Source organism: Phocoena phocoena, chromosome 18, assembly GCF_963924675.1.
Source record: "Phocoena phocoena chromosome 18, mPhoPho1.1, whole genome shotgun sequence".
NCBI lineage: Eukaryota > Metazoa > Chordata > Mammalia > Artiodactyla > Phocoenidae > Phocoena > Phocoena phocoena.
In genome coordinates, this window is record NC_089236.1 from 15308988 (window position 1) to 15320772 (window position 11785).

Below are 11785 nucleotides of genomic sequence, written 5' to 3' on the forward strand. Positions count from 1 at the left end.
TAATTTTCAGTTACAGGCGAATGGAAATAAGGAAGTAATTTTTTTTCCCCTAAGTTCACAGACACTCCCCAACCCTGAATTCTATCTACATATATACCTCCTCCCCCAATGAGACCCTAGACGCCAGGTTAAGACGCCGTGGTGGGCGATTAGTTGAATTACTTTATTAATTCAACAGCTATTTATTGCATGTCAATCTGTGCTAGACATGGAGATACAAGGATAACTAAGCTTCAAGGAGCTCACAGTGAAGATGGGGAGACTGACACACAAATAGATGATGGCTATTCAGTATGGCAGGTGCAATGACAGGGGAAAGCCTGGTGTATAAGGAGGGGCAGAGGAGGCCTCTGCAAGCAGTTATGCACGAAATAAGTGAGTGACTTGAGGTCAAAGTGAACTTGGATCCGAGCCTGTGCTCCACAATGGAGGACCTGTAGGCTGAGCTGTGAAAAACCTCAGGATAAGCTGTATCCACCACACGGAGCCCAACATGCCGGTCAAGCCCCTGTACCAGCCATGCCTACCTCCTTTTCCAGCCCCTTCTTGAGGCACTCTCCCGATCACTCTCTTAGTCTCCAGGTCTGAAACACACCATTTTCTTTCCTGCCTCAAGACCACCCTATGTGCTGCAGCTTCTTCTCCTCACTCCCAACACCACACACACACACACACACACACACACAGCTTATGCCTATTCATCCTTTAGTTCACAACTTAAACATCACTTCTTTGTGACTCTCCCCTATGTGCACAATACAGTATTTAACTAGCCCTCTCTTTTTTAAAAAAATTTTTAAATTGAAGTATAGCTGATTTACAACGTTGTGTTAGTTTCAGCAAAGTGATTCAGTTATACATATATGTATATATTCTTTTTCAGATTCTTTGCCCCAATAGGTTATGACAAAATATTGAGTAGAGTTCCCTGTGCTATACAGTAGGTCCTTATTAGTTATCTATTTTATATATAGTAGTGTGTATATGTTAATCCCAAACTCCTAATTTATCCTTTCCCCTCTTTCCCCTTTGGTAACCATTAGTTTGTTTTCTGTCTGTGGGTTTATTTCTGTTTTACATGTAAGTTTATTTGTATCATTTTTATAGTTTTAGATTCCACATGTAAGCGGTAGCATATGATATTTGTCTTTGTCTGGCTTACCTCACTTAATATGATAATCTCTAGGTCCAACCATATTGCTGCAAAAGGCATTATTTCATTCTTTTTTATGGCTGAGTAATATTGCATTGTGTGTGTGTATGTGTGTTTCTTTATATATATATATATATATATATATATATATATATATATATATATATATATACCACATCTTCTTTATCCATTCATCTGTTGATGGACATTTAGGTTGCTTCCATGTCTTGCTATTGTAAATACTGCTGCAATGAACATTGGGGTGCGTGTATCTTTTTGAATTATGGTTTTCTCTGGATATATGCCCAGGAGTGGGGTTGCTGGATCATATGGTAGTTCTATTTTTACTCTTTTAAGGAACCTCCATACTGTTCTCCATAGTGGTTGTACCAATTTACATTCCCACCAACAGTGTAGGAGGGTTCCCTTTTCTCTACACCCTCTCCAGCATTTATTTGTAGACTTTTTGATGATGGCCATTCTGACCAGTGTGAGGTGATACCTCATTGTAGTTTTGGTTTGCATTTCTCTAATAATTAGCAGTGTTGAGCATCTAACCAGCCATCCCTGATGGACATTTGTCTCTAGTTTTTCATAATTACCAGCAATGAAGTCTCACACACACATATGCACATACACACCTTTTTATACTTGTACCTACATCTCTGATAGATCCATTTCTAGAAGTGAAACTGCTAAGACAAATGCACATTTAATGTTTCAATCAGTACTACCGATAGCTCTCAAAAAGGTGCGCTAGAAGGGCGTTCCTGGTGGTGCAGTGGTTGAGAGTCCACCTGCCGAGGCAGGGGACACAGGTTCGTGCCCCGGTCCGGGAAGATCCCACATGCCGCGGAGCGGCTGGGCCCATGAGCCATGGCCGCTGAGCCTGCGCGTCCGGAGCCTGTGCTCCGCAACGGGAGAGGCCACAACAGTGAGAGGCCCGCGTACCGCAAAAAAAAAAAAAAAAAAAAAAAAAAAAGGTGCCCTAGAGAACCTGCTTTCTCACATTCTTAACAATATTGGATCTTACTAAGCTTTTCAATATTTGTTAATATTTTCATAAGATGGCTGCAGTCTCATTGCTAACTTTGCATATCTTTGATTATTAATGAGATTGAACATTTTATCATTCTATTATTTAAGATAAGATGTAATTAGTTTGACATTATAGATAGAAGGATAGAGACTGAAAAAAAGAAAATTAAAATTTCTGCTAAAGAATAAAGGAACATCTTAGGAAGGAAAAGCACCTTCTCAGCTTTGATATAAATGGCATTCATGCCTAACGCACATCTTGCTGCAAACGGAGCGTTTTAAACCATGTTTAAAGTTAACCCATATATAATTGGCTGCTCTGCTTCAGAATTATTACTGGAGATGCTGCGTGATCCTATATTGGTAAATTTTCTGATACATAATCATCAAATTATAAGCTGCCCCTTTGTGTGCACATCTTGGTTTCTGTGTTTTATTTCGGGTTTTTTTTTTTTTTTTTTTGGCCACAGCACGTGGCTTGTGGGATCTTAGTTCCCTGACCAGGGATCGAACCTGGGCTCTCAGCAGTAATTTAATTGATAGGATTGTATTAATGTCAATTTGCAAATTTTGATCATTGAACTATGGTTGTGTAAGTTAACATTAGGGGGTGCTGGGTGAAGGGTATACATAGACTTATTATTTTTGTAACTTTTCTGTAAGTCTAAAATTATTTCAAAAATAAAAACGTTAATTAAAAGTAAGCTTCATCTGAAGTATGATTTTCATAACACACATTAAAAACCACATCCTCCTGCTCATAGCTATGCTGAGGATTTGAATATTATTCAGAATTTCCCCTAATACTGAATTGCTCTTCACTGGAACCACGTGGTTTCACAGAATGCTGAAATGTTTTAAAAACAATTTGCATTCTCTTTTTCTTTTATCTTTGAGTTTATGGAGCTCCCTGTTGTTCATTCAGAAAATAATTCTTACCAGCTTAAGCTACCAATTAATGTAAAAGAAGGAAGGGTCCCTGATCTGAATCTGGGGTTCTCAGCTGTGTCATAAATGAACTATGAAATCACTGGCAACTTACTCCCTCTGGGCCTCCATTTTCCACACCTATGAAATGAGTGAATTAGTAAAAGATATTTGGCTTTCTCAGTTGGGGAATTCTGTGCTTCATATTCATAATTCCTGACTCCTACTAGCTTGACCTCCACCTCCAAGTTAGGCTAAAAGTTTTGATGTAGAAGTGACCAAAGACTGTAAATGCCAGTTTGCAGCTCAATACATTAAGGCATTAACCAAAGTTAATGTACGTGGCAGAGGTAATTGGGTTCTTAATTTTTAATATCTCAGAAAGTTTAACAAAGATCTTAATCTCATTTAAATCTCTTGATTTTACACACTAATGAATAGCAGTAAGTTATTTTCACATGGTGAAATTCAATCCATCTAAATCAGAAGCTTCATTTTAGGACCATATTTCAAATTCCTTTCCCACGGAAGCATGGTTCGGCAGCCACAAGTATGGCACACCTGACTCTTTCCTCCCCTTTCTTTTCCTGATCCCTCTTGCTGATGGTATAGGGAATAGAGATTGACTCAAAGTCAGACAATGGTGGCCTAAACCACCAGTCTGTGGATTATTACAAGCTGACCTAGAGCCTGAAAGAATACTTTCCTTTTTTTCTTAATTTTATTGAAGTATAGTTGATTTACAATGTTGTTTTAATTTCTGCTGTATGGCAAAGTGACTCAGTTATCACAGGATATTGAATATAGTTCCCTGTATACAGTAGGACCTTGTTGTTTATCCATCCTATATGTACTAGTTTGCATCTGCTAATCTCAAACTCCCAATCCTTCCCTCCCCCACCCCCCTTCCCATTGGCAACCACAAGTCTGTTCTCTGTGTCTGTGAGTCTGTTTCTATTTCGTAGATATGTTCATTTCATATTCATTTCATATTTTAGATTCCACATATAAGTGATATCATATGGTATTTGTCTTTCTCTTTCTGACTTACCTTGCTTAGAATGATAATGTCTAGGTCCATCCATGTTGCTGCAAATGGCATTATTTCATTCTTTTTAATGGCTGAGTAATATTCCATTATATCTGTCTATATATTTATAGAGATATATATATTCCACATCTTTATCCATTCATCTGTCAATGGACATTTAGGTTGCTTCCATGTCTTGGCTATTGTTCATAGTGCTGCCATGAACACTGGGATGCATGTATCTTTTTTTATGTATTTATTTGGCTGCATTGGGTCTTCGTTGCTGCACGCAGGCTTTCTCTAGTTGTGGCAAGCAGGGGCTACTCTTCATTGCAGTACACAGGCTTCTCATTGTGGTGGCTTCTCTTGTTGTGGAGCACAGGCTCTAGGTGTGCGGGCTTCAGTAGTTGTGGCACGTGGGCTCAGCAGTTGTGGCTCGCGGGCTCTACAGCGCAGGCTCAGTAGTTGTGGCGCACGGGCTTAGTTGCTCCGCGGCATGTGAGATCTTCCCAGACCAGGGCTCGAACCCATGTTCCCTGCATTGGCAGGCGGATTCTTAACCACTCTGCCAGCAGGGAAGTCCCCATGTATCTTTTTGAATTAGGGCTTTCTCCAGATATATGTCCAGGAGTGGGATTGCTAGATAAAAGAACAATTTTCTTTTTGCCCATAATGACACTGGAAAAATGACTTCTCTTCTCAGTGCTGTTTCTCACTTACCATCCCATTAAAAATTCTTTTTTCATTGTGGCCACTTTGACATTTGCCCCACTGAGCTTTCTGCCTTTAATTTTTTCCCAAATAGCCCTACTGAATTAGCCCCCCAAAACTCTGAGTTATTATTGTTATTCCACTCTTTAATGATTTTTCATCTAAACATTAACTACCACTTCAAAGTTCCTATGTTTGCGATGATCCCATTAGAATATTTTATTGAACCCAAATGAAGAAATTCCTTTTCCCTTTACTCCAGAGTATCCATATAATTGCTCTCAAATCTCTTCTTGAGGGGTACTGGAAAAAAAAACTTGGTTTTTGGAGTTGTTGATCTAGGGTTTAAATCCTGGCTGTACCACGTATTTGCAACATTGGGAAATTTATTAAATTCTTGTAAATGGGAATAATACAGACCTTAGAGAATATTCCAGACCTCAGTGATGTAATATGTGTGGAGCACACAGCACCAGGCCAGTCAGCCGAGAGGAACCCACCACTGCAGTGGTGCCTGTGACCATCTCAGCCATGATGCTGATGACAGTAATTACTCTAGACTGGCACGCATGGAGCAACCACTTCTACTGCCCTCAGCCACCGAGCTACACCCTTCCAGCTTTCCTGCACCTTGGCTAACACGTGCTTCTTCCCGAAATGGTAGGTGGTCCTCTATTTGGCTTGAGAACAGAGCATTCTTTTTTCAAATGGTTGGAGTATCTTCATTATACACATAGACCATAGGACCTAGAATCTAAGGATAGTAGATTCTTTAGAATTAAGTGTGTACATAGACAAAGAAAGGATGTTTTTAATGTCACGGTCTCAACTGTGAAGGTATGATAATCCTTCAAAACTATGGCCAGATTCTGCATATCTTCTAGTTATACACCCACTTCCATTCTTTCCTTAAAATATCATGAAATGTTGTTACATACAAAGGGATATCTGTAATATAATTTTTATTTATTTATTTTTGGCTGCATTGGATCTTTGTTGCTGCGCGCAGGCTTTCTCTAGTTGCGGCTAGCGGGGGCTACTCTGTTGTGGTGAGCAGGCTTCTCACTGTGGTGGCTTCTCCTGTTGTGGAGCACGGGCTCTAGGCGTGCGGGCTTCAGTAGTTGTGGCTCGCGGGCTCAGTAGTTGTGGCTTGCGAGCTCTAGAGAGCAGGCTCAGTAGTTGTGGCGCACGGGCTTAGTTGCTCTGTAGCATGTGGGGTCTTCCCGGACCAGGGATTGAACCCATGTCCCCTGCATTGGCAGGCGGATTCTTAACCACTGCGCCTCCAGGGAAGTCCCTGTAATATAATTTTTAAAGCATGATAATGATCACCTGTGAACCTACCATCCAACTTGGGAAATAGAATGTTAGTGCCGTTTAGGCTCCCTGGGTGTCCCTCCTCAACGCCACAGCCCGTCTCCCTTGGCTCCCTGAGTTACAGTATTGTGTTTATCATTCCTGTGATCTGTGTTATAATCACATTTATTGCTCTGCAATATATTCAGAATTGTAAATGGGAGTCTATTGCATGTTTTCTTCTGCAACTTATTTTTCACTCAACGTCTGAAATTCATCTGTATTGATGTGTTTGGCTCTATTTTAATCATTTTTGCTTCTGTTTAGAGTTCCACTGCCTGAATAAAGCACAATTTATTTATTAGTTCTCCAGTCAACGGGCACTTCCTCCCCAATTTTTACTACTTTGAACATTTTTGTAAATGCCTCCCAGCACTTATCTGCAAGGGTTTCTTTAGGTATATACTCCAGAAGCGTTGTTCACAGTTTATATAAATACACACACACACACACACACACACACACACACACACACACACGGTAGATGTTTATACTATGTATTTACATATAATTATTAAAAGATAACTAAATGTTTCATGTATGTTATATATTAATAGTTACATACTATATATGTATGTAATATATATTATATATAATTATGTAATTCCAAGAGTATTTGCCAATTTATACTCCCACTAACCTCAACATATGAGTGATATTGCCTATCTTTTGATTTTTCACCCATCTAAAGAATACACAAATGTTATCTCAATATGGGTGTGGTTCTTTTTGTTTGTTTTTGTTTTGCGGTATGCGGGCCTCTCACTGTTGTGGCCTCTCCCGTTGCGGAGCACAGCCTCCGGACGCGCAGGCTCAGCGGCCATGGCTCACGGGCCCAGCCGCTCCGCGGCACGTGGGATCTTCCTGGACCGGGGCACGAACCCGTGTTCCCTGCATCGGCAGGCGTACTCTCAACCACTGTGCCACCAGGGAAGGCCTCAATATGGGTTTTTAAAAAAAATTTTTAACTGAAAGGTTCTTTAAATTCTATAGTGCTTTAAAATTTTCAAAATTTCACACATAATTTCATGTAATCCCCATAATAGCCTTTCCCTCCACCCCTATGTTGCCCCTCCCCCTCCCCTCTCCCCACTGGTAACCACTAGTTTGTTCTATCTGTGAGTCTGCTGCTTTTTTGTTTTATTCATTAGTTTGTTGTATTTTTTAGATTCCACATATAAGTGACATCCTACAGCATTTGTCTTTCTCTGTCTGACGTATTTCACTTAGCATAATATCCTCTAAGTCCATCCACGTTGCTGCAAATGGCAAAATTTCATTCTTTTTTATGGCTGAGTAGTATTCCATTGTGTATATATACACCACATCTTTATCCACTCATCTGTTGATGGATACTTGGGTTGCTTCCATACTTTGGTCATCGTAAATAATGCTGCTATGAACATTGGGGTGCATGTATCTTTTTGAATTAGTGTTTTCTCAATATGGTTTTCATTTGCATTGTCCTCACATTCTTTCATATATTAGCCAGTTATATTAGTTCTTCTATGAAATGCCTGTTTATATATTTTGACCATATTCTTTTGTGTTGTTTTTCTTCTACTCGATTTTTAGGAGTTCTTTGTATACTCTACATACTACTCATTTGGTGATTGTATTGAAGCATTTATCTTCTCCATGTTGGACACGTGTCTTTTCACTCTTGGTGGTATCTTTTTTGATTAAAATTTCTAAATTTTAACATAGCCAAATTTATTAATCTTTTTCTTAGAGATTGTGCTTTGGTATTTTAAATCCTTGCCTACATCAGAGCCATAAAGATATTCTTCTGTATTTTCACTTTAAATGTTTATAATTTTATCTCATTTAAGTATCAAATTCAACTGAATTGGATTTTTTTTTAATATGAGTAGAGAATCCACTTTTTTTCCTTCATGTGTATAACCAATTGTCCTAACACCATTCATTGAATATCCACTCTTCCCATTGATCTGCAATGCCAACTTTGTCATGTATCAAAGTTTCCATATACTAATGGGCCTATTTCTGTGTTCTCTATTCTGTTCCATCAGTCTATTTAACTATCTCTGTGTGTAATATCCTAATTATCACAGCTTTATAATAAATCTTTTAAAAAAATATTTATTTGGCCACGTTGGGTCTTAGTTGCGGCACGCGGGTACCTTCGTTACAGCGTGCAGGCTTCTCTCTAGTTGTGGTGCGTGGGCTCCAGAGTGCGCAGGCTCAGTAGCTGTGCAGCGTGGGCTCTAGAGCATGCAGGCTCAGTAGTTGCTGCGCAAGGGCTTAGTTGCCCCATGGCGTGTGCAATCTTAGTTCCCCGACTAGGGATCGAACCCGCATCCCCTGCACTGGAAGGATTCTTAACCACTGGACCACCAGGGAAAGTCTTGATAGCTTAAAAGTTAAGGCAAGTTCCTTACCTGACCTTGTCTTCTTTTTCAAGAGTATTTTGACTTTTCTTAGTTATTTGCTCCCCTCTATACGTTTAGCTTAAATGTGTGAAGTTCTGTGAAAAACCTTGTTGGGATTTTGAATGAAACTGCATTAAAGCTATATAGATAAATAGCTTACCCATGAACTTGTTATGCATTTGCTTACTTATTTTTAAAATTTTATTAGTTTTATTAAAGTTTTAAAATGTTTTCTTCATAAAGACCTTCATTTATAATTTTCAATACTATAAATGGTATCTTATAAATTGTATTATCTGTTTGTTGCTGGTATATAGACATGCAACTGCAAACTTGCTAAACTAGCCTATTAATTGTAATTTACAGATTCTTTTGTTTTCTACATAATCACAGGCTCTTACTAATGATGGTTTGTTTCTTCCTTTTTATATTAAGTATCTATCTGTGCGTAATAAATTACATCAAACTTAGTGGCTTGAAAGAACATACACTTATTATCCCCATGTTTCTGTGGGTCACTTAGCTGGGCCCCCTGCTCGGGGTCTCACAAGACTTCAGTTAACATGTCAGCCAGGCTGTGGTCCTTTTGAGAGCTTAGGACCTTCTTCCAAGATCACATGGTTGCTGGCAGAATTCAGTTATTTGAGGCTGTAGAACTGAGGTCCCCATTTTGTTGCTGACTGTCAACTGGGGGTTGCTCTCAGCTTCTAGTAACTCCCACAGTTCCTTGCCATGTGGCCGATTCACAGGCCTTCTCACATGGCAGTTTACTATTTCAAAGCCAGTAGCAAAAAAAAAAAGCCAGTAGCATACTCATCTAGTCACTAAGAGTCCTACGTAACAATGTAATCATAAGAGTGGCTAATTCTGTCACTTTTGCCACAGAACATAATCCAATCAAGGGAATGCCTACACCCATCATCTTCGCCATATTCTACGGATACTTGCTAGAAGCAAGTCTCAGGTTCTGCCTACGCTCAAAGAGAGGATGTGATTCACTGGAGATTATCTCTGGGTGGTAAGGTAATTAGAATTTCCCATTCTAAGAGCTTTATATTTCTTCTTGCTACACTGCACAGTCTAGGCCTCCAGTATAATACCGACAGTAAATTGTGGTCTTATCATCTTAAAGGAAATGGTTTAATGATTCACCAGAAAGATGTCTGCTGTAAGTTTTTTGTATATGCCATTTACCAGGTTAAAGAAGTTCTACTTGAAGTTTTCTAGTTTCTTTAAATTATAAATGACTGTTGAATTTTCTCACACTATTTTTTCTATATCCTTTGAGGTGACATATATTTATTCTCCATTGTCAAACCACTCTTGCATTCCCGGGATAAACTAGATTATCAACTTTTCTTTCCTATTTATTGCTGGATTTTGTTTGCTATTTTGGATCTTTCAAATGTGTCATGATTGAGATTAATCTTTGCTATTCTAATCTCTTGAAACTGAGTTGGATTTTTTTTTCCTTCTTTTTCTATGCTTTGGAATAATTTGTAGGATTATTTGCTTTCTGAATATTTTAAACTCTCCTGAGAAATGGTCTGAGCTTATTGTTTTCTTTCTGGGAAGATTTTAAAAATAGAGATCCTATTTCTTTAACGGTTATTAAATTATCATTTTTCTTTTAAACTACCCAAAGAGAGCCTCTGGCCCATTTCTTCTTTTCTCTTCTGGAAATCTGATTATACAAATGTTACTTTCTTATACTCATCTTTACCTCTCTTTCATCTTTCTTTTCTCTTTGATTATCTCTGCTGCATGTGGAGAAATTTAGATCTATTTTCCAGTGTCTAATCTGTTGTTAAACTAGAACTAGATGCCACAGGCCACAATTAAGACCTGGCACACCCCAATAAATAATACTTTTAAATAAATAAAAATTTTTTAAAAACCCTTCACTAATTTTTTTTTCAGATCTGTTAGATCACTTTTATAGTCTCCTGCTCTATACTTCATTCTAAGTTACACATATTTTTATTTTTTTTTAATTAATTTATTTTATTTATTTTTGCTGTGTTGGGTCTTCGTTTCTGTTCCAGGGCTTTCTCTAGTTGTGGCAAGTGGGGGCCGCTCTTCATCGCGGTGTGTGGGTCTCTCACTATCGTGGCCTCTCTTGTTGTGGAGCACAGGCTCCAGACGCGCAGGCTCAGTAGTTGTGGCTCACGGGTGCAGTTGCTCCGCGGCATGTGGGATCCTCCCAGACCAGGGCTCGAACCCGTGTCCCCTGCATTAGCAGGCAGACTCCCAACCACTGCGCCACCAGGGAAGCCCTACACATATTTTTAGATTCTGAATATGATAAGCCCAATATTTAAAGGCTCTGTGAGTCTGATTCTGTTGTCTGTTGTTTCTGCTGGCATACATTCATGGTGCTTTCTTTCCTTATGTGTTTTGTAATTTGAAGACTGGGTTTACGGTGAGTTCCTTCACATACAATTTTTGTTTGCTTGTGCCAGAGCCTGAACGCTACTAGCCTGAGGCCACTGTAAACTAAATTCTTAATTTGAGGTTGTTTTTGTTTTTTTTAAAAGAATCCTCAGTCCTTTCAGTTATATGAATCTGAATCACGTTGCTATACACCATAATAGAAATTAGTTCTGGGCTTCCCTGGTGGCACAGCAGTTAAGAATCCACCTGCCAATGCAGGGGACACGGGTTCAAGCCCTGGTCCAGGAAGATCCCACATACTGCGGAGCAACTAAGCCTGTGTGCCACAACTACTGAGCCCGTGTGCCACAACTACTGAAGCCTGCACGCCTAAAGCCCGTGCTCCGCAACAAGAGAAGTCGCCGCATTGAGAAGCCCACACGTGCAGTGAAGAGTAGCCCCCGCTTGCCACAAATAGAGAAAGCCCGGGCGCAGCAACGAAGACCCAACACAGCCAAAAATAACAAATAAAATAAATTAATTAAAATTAAAAAAAAAAGGAAATTAGTTCTGATTTTAGTATGATGACCTAAAATTCGAGAAGTGATTAGTACAAGCCCTTTATTTCTATAAGGTTACTTCACTATAGTGACCCAGACTTAGGTAAGGGTAGTTAATTTAGTGTGAAAATATAAATATGTATATATGCAAATATAGAAACTACATGTATATGTAAATATAATCTATGCATATAAATTTGTCTGTAAATCCTCTCAACTGTTATAGTCCTCTGATGACATCACA